The sequence below is a fragment of the Callithrix jacchus genome, chromosome 9 (assembly GCF_049354715.1).
Source record: "Callithrix jacchus isolate 240 chromosome 9, calJac240_pri, whole genome shotgun sequence".
In the NCBI taxonomy this organism is placed as follows: domain Eukaryota; kingdom Metazoa; phylum Chordata; class Mammalia; order Primates; family Cebidae; genus Callithrix; species Callithrix jacchus.
In genome coordinates, this window is record NC_133510.1 from 55,662,238 (window position 1) to 55,674,997 (window position 12,760).

The 12,760-nt window shown below is 40.1% G+C and overlaps 1 long non-coding RNA gene and 1 pseudogene across 1 annotated transcript in view; both read left to right on the forward strand.

Moving 5' to 3' along the window:
* The window catches only part of LOC118144221 (uncharacterized), a 120,922-nt gene that overhangs the window by 91,672 nt on the left and 16,490 nt on the right, over positions 1–12,760 (forward strand). The gene's annotated exons all lie outside the window — the stretch shown is intronic.
* On the forward strand, positions 119–2,710 carry LOC100405756 (melanoma inhibitory activity protein 2-like; annotated as a pseudogene).

The window sequence follows — 12,760 nt, forward strand, 5'->3', positions numbered from 1 at the left end:
AGTACATTGGGATTTATAATTAAGAGTATCTTGGATTTGTTGAAATACAATAACTTTTAAGAAAGTAGGTTCTGAACATAATTTAATTTGTAACACTTCATACCTGCCCAAGAAAATATGTATTCTTTTTCATCAGGATATTTTGGACCTACTCAAGTAGAAAAAAATTTTAGGCCAGGGACTGTGGCTCATGCTTGTATTCACAGCATCTGGGGAGGCAAAGGCAGGAGCATTGCTGGAGGTTAGAAGTTCAAGACCAGCCTGGACAACATGACAAGACCCCATTTCTAAAAATAAAGTAAAAAAAAGAAAAAGGTAGCATGGGCCTGTGAGGCCTGTGAGTACCTGCATCCCCAGCTCCCCAGCATTTCCCAGCTCCCCACCACAGCCTGCTCTGCAGTGATCCACTTCGGTTGCCCCCTGTGGATTCAGGTTTCAGACAGAAGGCTGATGGTTCTCTGCCCCTTGTTGTGGCCCCGGTTACTGCGGTGACCACCAGAGCAGCCTTGGCACTATGGAGGAGCCCCAGGCTACCCCTGAGCCATACTTGAGGCTGGTTCTGGAGATGCGACACAGGATTGTGGCAGCACAGCATCAAAGTATGGGAGCAGATTCTAATTCTTATGGTTTTCCATGGGAATGGGTGATATAGGCAGCTATGCTTGGATTTTTTGCCATTCTCTTTTTTTTGTGGAGAGGTTTTAGATCAGTTAGGAGTTGGCTTTATGTGGGAAGAGAGAAAAAGCTTGCTGAAGTGCTGTTTACACAAATTAAAGAAAAATGTAAACTATTTGAAAAACTGAGCAGTATTCAAAAGGAGTATGAAGGCCATGAAGTAGAGTCATCTTTAAAGGATGCCAGCTTTGAGAAGGAGGCAACAGAAGCACAAAGCTTGGAGGCAACCTGTGCAAAGCTCAACAGGTCCAATGCAGAATTTGGGGAAGAAATATTATGTCTAGTAAAAGAGTTAAAAGAAGAGAAATTCACTTTGGGAGGCCGAGGCGGGTGGATCACGAGGCCAAGAGATCGAGACCATACTGGGCAACATGATGAAACCCCGTCTCTACTAAAAATACAAAAAAATTAGCTGGGCGTGGTGGCACATGCCTGTAGTCCCAGCTGCTTGGGAGGCTGAGGCAGGAGAATTGCTTGAACCCAGGAGGCGGAGGTTGCGGTGAGCCGAGATTGCGCCATTGCACTCCAGCCTGGGTAACAAGAGCGAAACTCCATCTCAAAAAAAAAAAAAAAAAAACAGAAGAGAAATTGAAACAGTCTGAACAAAATGAACTGATGGCAGATATTTCAAAAAGGATACAGCCTCTAGAAGATGAGTCAAAATCCTTCAAATCACCAGTAGCTGAAGCCAAAATGACCTTCAAGACTTTATTTCCAATGAATCAAGAACCACTGAAGATAGCAATAAAAGATGCTTTGGATGAAAACTCTCTACTTCGGGAAAGCCAGAAACAGCTTTTGCAAGAAGTTGAAGTGTGGAAAGAACAAGTGAGTGAACTTAATAAACAGAAAATAACATTGGAAGACTCCAAAGTACACGCAGAACAAGTTCTCAGTGCTAAAGACAATCACATCAAGACTCTGACTGAACACTTGCTGAAGATGAAAGATTGGGCAGCTATGCTTGGAGAAGACAGAATGGATGAAGGTAACTTGGAGTCAGAAATGAACAGTGAATCAGAAAATGGTGTGTACTTAGATCATCCTCTGAAAGGAGCTGTGAAGAAACTGATTCATGCTGCTAAGTTCAATACTTCAAAAGCTTAGAAGGAGAAAGAACTTGAAATTATATTCAGTTATCTGAAGTTGATAAAATGAAGGAAGAACTTACAGAATATATTAAAAATCTTGAGACTGAACTTGCATCTTTGCAATCAGAAAACACACATTTTGAAAGTGAGAATCAGATCAGAATCTTCAACAGAAAATTAATGACTGAATTATATCAAGAAAATAAAATGAAACTCTACAGGAAATTAACGAGAGGAAAATTACCAGTCAGAGACAGAAGAGAAACTTTCTAAGGTAGAAAAAACGATCAGCCATGTTACCGCAAAGCTGGAGACCTATAGAAAGCGAGCCAAAGATCTTAAAGAAGAGTTGGAGAGAACAATGCATTATTATCAAAAGTGTACTATTTCCTATGAGAACAAAGTACGTGACAATTAGTTTGCAGCTTGAACTGCTGAAAGACATCTCCGTGATTTAAGGAAAGAAAATGCTCAAAACAGACAAAAATTAACTGAACTAGAGTTTAAATTTGAACTTTTAGAAAAATATCCGTATGCACTAGATGTTCCAAATACATCATTTGGCAGAGAACCTTCCTTATATGGTCCTTCATCACTGGGTCAGCCTTCATCTGAAATGAGAGCTTTTCTGTCTCCTCCAACTTCATTGGAGGGGCCACCCATATTCTTGCCTTTGCTCACAAGGAGAGGAGGAAGAGGCTCAAGAGGCCCAGAGAATCCTCTGGACCATCAGATTATCAATGAAAGAGGAGAATCAAGCTCTGATATGTTAACCCATTCTCACAAGGGTCCTTCTGACACTGGGCCCCTGTCACCTCTTTGGGAAAAGGGAGCTTCTGAAGATAATTTTCCAAGAAGGTATTTCCCAGGAGGCTCACCACATGCCCCAGTTGCAAGTATCCTTGTTTTCAAAAAAATTTTTTTAAAGCTCAATATGTTTTATTAAGCAGAGATACTAATTTTACTGTCTGTTCACGTAGTAACACAGTGGAGGAAACTTTTCTGAATTGGGAAGGCAGCCAGCCTTAAGTGGAATGTAATGAGGTTTCACATTGATTCATCTTAATAATATAGATTTCTGTATTTTGGTAGTCAAGAAAATAATTGACTTTTGCAGGTCTTATAAAAATAAAATTATCTGTATCTTATTGGTAGCAACTGGGTATTCTGGCCAGAATTTTTTAAAATTACAATTTATATTCTGGCATTAAAATTAATGGCTAAGATATTTAAAATTTTTTTCATACATAGTTCTGATGTAGTGCTACTTATTTAAAATTTAAAATGTATTTATGTTTGACCTCATTGTTGAATTTATTGAATTCTTTTAAAGCTTCACATAAAAAAAGGAATAATACATTGCTTTTATATACATACTTTACATTCTGCGGTTGTGGTTACCAAATACTAGGCTTTGCCTATGAATGTCTTAGCTAGTCATTCCTTCCCTTGTTTTGCCTCTGTTTTTAAAGTTTAAAGTGAATTAAGATGAATTTTTGGGGGAAGTTTAAGGTGGTCTTTGAGATAACTGGAAATGATTTAGTATAATATCAAATCAGAATTGGGAATCACTGATGCGAATTTTAAAATTGTGGAAATTAAAAATGTTCTGTGAGAATGACTTTGACAATGAAAGAAAAAAATATTTTTACAATAAGTTTTACATATTTTGAAATACTTCCTCTCTTTAAAAACAGGTGTTAGGACAAAAATTACATTAAAAATTAGTGATATTTCCTTTAGTCATCTGTATTTGAAGAGGTACACTTTTCTCAATGTTGTAAAACTTAATTTGTTAAATCAAGTAATTATGGTGTTAATTTTCCAATAAAAGAATAGGTAATGGAAGTTATAAACTTAATTATTTATTAGGGCACAGTGCAGGTTCTCAAAGTTACAAAACGTCTTTTACCAATCTCTTTGAACAGTGAGAAATGTGTATCCATAGAGGAGTTTTCCCCCTCACCTTCCCCAAGACCTGGATTTTCCCTCCCACCTCCACTCCAGAAGTGAGTTCCTTCAGGGTTGAGTCCACCTTCAAAAGAGGCTGCTACTGAACATCCAGGACCACAGCATAAAACATGACATTATTTTTGCTCTCTTCGAAAATAATTCGGACTGATCTGATTTTCAATTTAAAGTAACTGCAGTTACTGTGTGACTGTTACTTACTTTACTTAGGCTTTCACTAAAATTCAAGCTTAAAGGAATTATAAATCTCAGGCTAGTATTTTGTAAATAAAGATGATTTAAATATGAATCTTATGAGTAAATTATTTTCATTTTATTTTATTCTACAGAGTATATTTTATGTAGTCAGAAAAGATCACTTAGAAGAGGAAGATCCAAGATGGCCCTTTTAGGAGCAGCTCAGTATTGCAGCTCCCAGTGAAAGTACAGAGGATGAGTGGACGCTGCATTTCCAGTCAGATCTTTATTGCCCACAGACCAGGAGAATCCTAGGCAGAGGAGCCCTACGGGTTGCCAGCGTGTCTGTTTTGGTCAGCGCAGCTGTTTTAGCCAGCACGGCTATTTTCCTGGCACTGCAGTGCGATGGCTCTCTGTACAAAATACACTGGTCTGGTTGCCCTTTTAACCTGGTCAGGAGATTCCCGGGCAGCACCGTTGTTTCAGCTGGTGCAGTGGGTCACCGCATGGGAAATCACGCAGATCCCGGTGCCCTTTCAGCAGGTGACTGGAATACCTAGGAGAGAGTCAACCATTAAATTTAAAGAAAAAAAAAAGACTCTGAGTCAGGGAGCCAGGTGATCAGGCTCGGTGGGTCCCACCCCCACAAAAACAAACAAAGCAAACAGCAATTGGAAACACTTGCTGTTGAGAGTTTTATGGGAAGCACAGCTGAACCCAGGACAGTGAAGCTTGGTGGGGGAGGGGTGTCTGCCATTACCGAGGCACTCCACCCCTATTTAGGTAGTCTGCCATTGCTGAGGCAGCTTGTCGTTGCTGAGGCAACCCACCATAAGAGAGAGAGTCCACCATTACAGAGGTGGGCCACCATTGCTGAGGCAGTTCTAACCACACCCTTATAAACAGGACTACAGGGAAACTCAGTGGCAGCAGGGCAGAGCTCAGCAAAGCCTCTGCAGGCAGACAGTGACTAGGCTCCCTCCTTGCTGGGCAGGGCACCCTGAAAACAAAAAAGGCAGCAGCACAATGAACACGCATAAATAAAGCCCTAACTCTCTGGGACAGAGCACCTGGGGGAAAAAAGGCAGTTTATGAGTTCGGCCGCAGCAGACTAAAACGTACCTGCCTAGCAGCTCTGAAAGAACAATGGAGCTCACAGCTCAACACTGGAGCTCCTATAAAGAACAGACTGTCTTCCAAAGCAGCTCCATGACCCCCATATATCCAAGGAGTCACCTCACAAAAGACTGATCAGACTGACATTTGGCAGGCATCATTCTGGGACAAAGATAGCAGAAGAAGAAAATGGTAGCAACCCTTACTATTCTGCAGCTACTGCAGCTGATCCCCAGGGAATCAGGGCCTGGAGTGGACCTCAGCAGTCCTAAAGCATAGGGGCCAGACTGTTAAAAGGAAAACTAAAAAACAGAAATAACTTCATCAACAATCTGAGCATCCACTCAGAGACCCAATCTGAAAATCAGCAACTACACAGATGACAGGTAGATAAATCAACAAAGATTGGAAGAAACCAGCACAAAAAGGAGGGAAACACCCAAAACCAGAACAGCTCTCCTCCTACAAGGGATCAAAACTCTTCACCAGCAAGGGAACAAAGCCAGATGGACAAGGAGTGTGATGAAATGACAGAATCAGAATTCAAAAAGTGAGAAACTTCTGTGAGCTAAAAGAACATGTTCTAACTCAGAGCAAAGAAACTAAGAACCTTGAAAAAACATTTGAGAAAATGATAAGAATGGACAACTTAGAGAGGAATATGAGTGAATTGATGGAGCTGAAAATCACAACACAAAAACTTCGCGAAGCATGCACAAGTTTCAACAGCCGAATTGACCAAGCAGAAGAAAGGATATCAGAGGTCGAAGATCAACTCAATGAAATAAAATGAGAAAGCAAGATTAGAGAAAAAAGCACAAAAAGGAATGAACAAATTCTCCAAGAAATGCGGGACTATGTACGGAGACCTAATCTATGTTTGACAGGTGTACCTGAATGTGATGAAGAGAATGAATCCAAGCTGGAAAATACTCTTCAGGATATTATCCAGGAAAACTTCCCCAACCTAGCAAGGCAGGCCAATATTCAAGTCCAGGAAATACAGAGAACACCACAGAGATATTCCTCAAGAAGAACAACCACAAGGCACATAATCGTCAGATTCACCAGGGTTGAAATGAAGAAGAAAATGCTAAAAGCAGCCAGAGAGAAAGGTCGGGTTACCCACAAAGGGAAGCCCATCAGACTCACAGCAGATCTCTCAGCAGAAACCCTACAAGACAGAAGAGAGTGGGGGCCAATATTCAATATCCTTAAAGAAAAGAACTTTCAACCCAGAATTTCATATCCAGTCAAACTAAGCTTCATAAGTGAAGGAAAAATATAATCCTTTGTGAGCAAGCAAGTACTCAGAGATCTTGTCACCACCATGCCTGCTTTACAAGAGCTCCTGAAAGAGGCACTACACATAGAAAGAAACAACCAGTACCAGCCACTCGAAAAACATACAAAATGGTAAACAGCATCAACAAAATGAAGAATCTGCATCAACTAACGGGCAAAACAGCCGGCTAGCATCAAAATGGCAGTATCAAATTCACACATAACAATATTAACCATAAATGTAAATGGACTAAATGCCCCAATCAAAACAGACTGACTGGCAAATTGGATAAAAAGCCAAAACCCATCAGAGTGCTGTTTCTAGGAAACCCATTTCACATGCAAGAATACACAAAGGCTCAAAATAAAGGGATGGAGGAAGATTTACCAAGCAAATAGAGAGCAAAAAAAGCAGGATTCTAATTCTCATCTCTGATAAAACAGACTTTAAAGAAACAAAGATCAAAAGAGACAAAGAAGGACATTACATAATGGTAAAAGGATCAATGCAACAAGAAGAGCTAACGATCCTAAATATATATGCACCCAATAAAAGAGCAGCCAGATACATAAGGCAAGTTCTTAATGACTTACAAAGAGACTTAAACTCCCACACAATAATAGTGGGAGACTTTAGCACCCTATTCTCAATATTAGAAAGATGAACCAGACAGAAAATTAACAAGGATATCCAGGACTTGAACTCAGACCTGGAAGAAACAAACCTGATAGACATTTATAGAACTCTCTACCCCAAATCCATAGAATATACATTCTTCTCAGCACCACATCACACCTACTCTAAAACTGACCATATAATTGAAAGTAAATCACTCCTCAGCAAATGCAAAAGAACGGAAATCATAACAAACAGTCTCTCAGACCACAGTACAATCAAGTTAGAACTCAGAATTGAGAAACTAACTCAGAACTGCACAACGTCATGGAAACTGAACAACCAGCTCTTGAATGTTGACTGGATAAACAAAGAAATGAAGGCAGAAATAAAGAAGTTCTTCGAAACCAATGAGAACGAAGACACGACATGCCAGAATCTCTGGGACACATTTAAAGCAGTCTCTAGAGGAAAATATATAGCAATAAGTGCCCACCTGAGAAGAGTGGAGAGATCCAAAATTGACACCCTATCGTCAAAATTGAAAGAGCTAGAGGAGCAAGATCAAAAAAACTCAAAACCTATCAGAAGACAAGAAATAACTAAGATCAGAGCAGAACCGAAGGAGATAGAGACACAAAAAACCCTTCAAAAAATCAATAAATCCAAGAGCTGGTTTTTCGAAAAGTTCAACAGAATAGATAAACCACTAGCCAGATTAATAAAAAAGAAAAAAGAGAATAATCAAATAGATGCCATAAAAAACGATAAAGGGGAAATCACCACAGATTCCACAGAAACTCAAACCATCATCAGAGAATATTACAAACAACTCTATGCACATAAACCAGTAAACCTGGAAGAAATGGATAAATTTCTGAACACTTGCATCCTCCCAAGCCTAAACCAGGAAGAAGTAGAAACCCTGAATAGACCAATAAAAAGATCTGAAGTTGAGGCAGCAATTAAGAGCCTACCACACAAGAAAAGCTCAGGTCCAGATGGGTTCACAGCCGAATTCTACCAGACACACAAAGAGGAACTGTTACCATTCCTTCTGAAACTATTCCAAATAATCCAAAAAAAGGAAATCCTTCTCAATTCATTTTATGAGATCAACATCATCCTGATACAAAAACCAGGCAGAGATTCAACAAAAAAAAAAACTTCAGGCCAATATCCATGATGAACATAGATGCAGAAATCTTTAATAAAATACTGGCAAGCCGATTGAAACAGCACATCAAAAAGCTTATCCACCATGATCAAGTAGGATTCACCTGGGGATGCAAGGCTGGTTCAACATACGCAAGTCTATAAACATAATTCACTACATAAACAGAACCAAAAACAAAAACCACATGATTATCTCAATTGATGGAGAGAAGGCCTTTGACAAAATTCAATGGTCCTTTATGCTAAAAACCCTCAATAAACTCGGTATTGATGGAACGTATCTCAAAATAAAAAAAGCTATTTACGACAAACCAACAGCCAACATCATACTGAATGGGCAAAAACTGGAAGTATTTTCTTTGCAATCAGGTACTAGACAAGGATGTTCTCTCTCATCACTCCTATTCAGTATAGTACTGGAAGTTCTAGCCAGAGCAATCAGGCAAGAAAAAGAAATAAAGGGTATTCAAATAGGAAAGGAGGAAGCCAAATTGTCTCTATTTGCAGATGACATGATAGTATATCTAGAAGACCACATCCTCTCAGCCAAAATTCTCCTGAAACTGATAAGCAACCTCAGCAAAGTCTCAGGATATAAAATCAACGTGCAAAAATCACAAGTATTCTTATACACCAATAATAGACTTAAAGAAAGCCAAATCAAGAACGAACTACCATTCAGAATTGCTACATAGAGAATAAAATACTCAGGAATACATCTAACAAGGAATGTAAAGGACCTCTTCAAGGAGAACTACAAACCACTGCTCAACAAAATAAGAGAGGACACAAAGAGATGGAGAAACATTCCATCTTCATGGTTAGACAGAATCAATATCATGAAAATGGCCATACTGCCCAAAGTAATTTACAGATTCAACACTATCCCCATCAAGCTACCAATGACCTTCTTCACAGAACTGGAAAAAGCACCTTAAACTTCATATGGAACCAAAAGAGAGCCCGCATAGCCAAGTCAATTCTAAGTAAAAGGAACACAGTGGGAGGCATTACACTACTGGACTTTAAACTATTCTACAAGGCTACAGTAATCAAAACAGCATGGTACTGGTACCAAAACAGAGATGAAGACCAATGGAATAGAACAGAGGCATCAGAGGCAACACAACATATCTACAACCATACAATCTTTGATAAACCTGACAAAAACAAGCAACGGGGAAAAAAATTCCCTGTTTAATAAATGGTGTTGGGAAAACTGGCTAGCTGTGTGCAGAAAGCAGAAACTGGACCCCTTCCTGACACCTTACACTTAAATCAACTCCAGATGGATTAAAGACTTAAACATAAGACCTAACACTATAAAAACCCTAGAAGAAAATCTAGGTAAAACCATTCAGGACATAGGAGTAGGCAAGGACTTCATGACCAAAACACCAAAAGCATTGGCAACAAAAGCCAAAATAGACAAACGGACCTAATCAAACTCCACAGCTTCTGCATGGCAAAGGAAACAGTCATTAGAGTGAATCAGCAACCAACAGAATGGGAAAAAATTTTTGCAGTTTACCCATCTGACAAAGGGCTGATATCCAGAATTTAAAAAGAACTAAAACAGATTTACAAGAAAAAAACAAGCCCAATTCAAAAGTGGGCAAAGGATATGAACAGACACTTTACAAAAGAAGACATACATGAGGCCAACAAACATATGAAAAAATGCTCATCATCACTGGTCATTAGAGAAATGCAAATAAAAACTATATTGAGATACCAATTCATGCCAATTAGAATGGCGATCATTAAAAAATCTGGAGACAACAGATGCTGGAGAGGATGAGGAGAAATAGGAACACTTTTACACTGCTGGTGGGAGTGTAAATTAGTTCAACCATTGTGGAAGACAGTGTGGCGATTCCTCAAGGACCTAGAAATAGAAATTTCATTTGACCCAGCAATCCCATTACTGGGTATATATCCAAAGGATTATAAATCGTTTTACTATAAGGACACATGCACACAAATGTTTATTGCAGCACTGTTTACAATAGCAAACACCTGGAATGAACCCAAATGCCCATCGATGATAGAATGGACAGGAAAAATGTGGCACGTATACACCATGGAATACTATGCAGCAATAAAAAACGATGAGTTCATGTCCTTTGTAGGGACATGGATGAACCCGGAGAACATCATTCTCAGCAAACTGACACAAGAACAGAAAATGAAATACCGCATGTTCTCACTCATATGTGGGTGTTGAACAACGAGAACACATGGACATAGGGAGGGGAGCACTACACACTGGGGTCTGTTAGGGGGAATAGGGGAGGGACATCGGGAGGTGGGGAGTTGGGGAGAGATAGCATGGGGAGAGATGCCAGATATAGGTGAAGGGGAGGAAGGCAGCAAATCACACTGCCACATGTGTACCTATGCAACTATATTGCATGTTCTTCACAAAACCTAAAATGCAATAAAAAAAATAAAAATGCAAAAAGATAAAAAAAATTAATGGTAACAAAGTGGTCAAAATATATAAAAATATTACGTAAATATTAAGTAATAACTATGTAGGCCCAGATTCTAGTCAGGAAGAATTTCTCTCTCCTTTCTATTTCCTTTACTTACCTTGTAGGTTTTTCATTTCTCTAACCTCATTATCACCAAAAAATAGTAGAAGGAAAAAGAGAGGAAATAAAACAAGACAAACTGCATGGCTGGACGTGTCTCAAGTAGAAAAAAATTAAATAGGAGAACAGGTGGCATTATGGATCCCTAGTAAAGCAGCCAGGATTGAGAATGCCAAGCATGGAGAAAGCAGTTTTGGATAAGGTGGGTCAGGCCTGGCCAAGAAAACCTCCATGTGGGGCCAGACACATTCTTCTGGGCTCTTCAAGGCAGCTGGGTTCACCTGTATTTGTCTGAGAAGAATACACAGGTCACACACAGGTACACTAGGGAACAATTCCCAGCAGTAACCATTCCCAGCTAATTTCCTACACATCTGGATGTCCCTTGAAAGTAAGACAGTGAACATGGAGGTCAGCTCTGCCACTGGACAGGATGGGCCCTTTCTTAGCTAAAAATTGTGGAAAGTAGACTATGCAGGAGCCCTAAGGGGTAGGGGTTGGGTCTGTATCTTGGACACGAAAGAGGTTTGGATGCTGCCTGGACCTGTTGCCTATCAGTTGTGGCCTGTGTTCATTTATGTTACTTGGAAAACTGACAGAAAGCTGCCCAGGCACAAAAACGGCAGCTTGTGCAAAATTACCTGAAAGCTTGTGCATCCAAAATGACCATTAGGGAAGGCACCTTGGAAGTGACCTGCATGCAGAAATGCATGCTGCAGCTTGGGGTTGGTGGGGTCAGGCTAATTAGTCTAGAAGGGAATGATTTCACCTGAGGCTGGAAATCCAGTTCCAGTCTATTGTCTCCCCTCCTGTCCTCCCACCCTAGGTTTCTGTTTATATTGTTCCCCCTAATAAGAATATTTCTCTGCTGGGCATGGTGAATCACACCTGTAATCCCGGCACTTTGGGAGGCTGAGGCAGGTGTATCACAAGGTCAGGAGATCAAGATTATCCTGGCTAAGACAGTGAAACCCCGTCTCTACTAAAAATACAAAAATTAGCCGGGTGTGATGGTGTGCACCTGTAGTCCCAGCTACTCAGGAGGCTGAGGTAGGAGAATTGCTAGACCCCAGGAGCTGGAGTTTGCAGTGAGCCAAGTTCACGCCATTGCACTCCAACCTGGGCAACAAAGCGAGACTCCATCTCAAAAAAAAAAAAAAAAAAAAGAGAATATTTCTTCTTCCATGTTGCCTACATAGCAATCTCATCCTTTCTCTTACCTGGCCATCTTATTCTGAGGGTGGAGAACTGGGGGCCCTCCTCCTGCAGTATCCTGTCTGAAGACCTCCTTTGTTGAGCCTGCAAAATGGCTTATGATCCATGATACTTCATGTACAAATTCAGTTTCTTGTTGCAAATGGAAAGATCTGGCAGTACAGGCTCCCCACAGTTGCATGGCAATAACTAGCTGGATCAAGTAGCAGCTGTCCCTGTTAGATTCGAGGTAAGCATTACATTTCTCCAAGGTCTTCACTACTCCCTACTGTAGTTTGGCTTTGCACACCTTTGGGGTACACTGTGCCTTTTCTAAATCCGTTTTTATTCTAATTACACTGCTATCACAATTACTTATTTGCATATCTGTCTCCCGTATTCAAATCCAGGGTAAGGTGTGTGTCTTGTTCATCTGTCTTGGTACATGTCCTGACTCACAGTAGGCAGATGCAGAATAAGTATCTGAATAAATGAAGGAGGCCCTTGGTAATAAGGAACATATCTGAGCATCTCTCAAGCCATCAGTCACCTCCACTGCTCCTATGATATTAGCTGATAAGGTCACAATGAAGGGCCTATTGTGCCTAAAGTTGTTTTAACCACTGCTGGATCAAAATAAACAAGCAGACACTTCTGGGTGAAGGCAATAAGGAGAATGGAAGAAATGAAGAGAAACTCGCCTTGGAGTGGATACCAAGAGTATCCATTTATATCCCCATTAGGAAGGTTCATTTTGTTTTCACTCTCATCTCCTTTCTTCATGTTGGGATTTCTTAAAGCATAGGTATGTGCAAGATATTGAAAAACATTACCATCAGGAGTTAAGCTTTGGGAATATAATG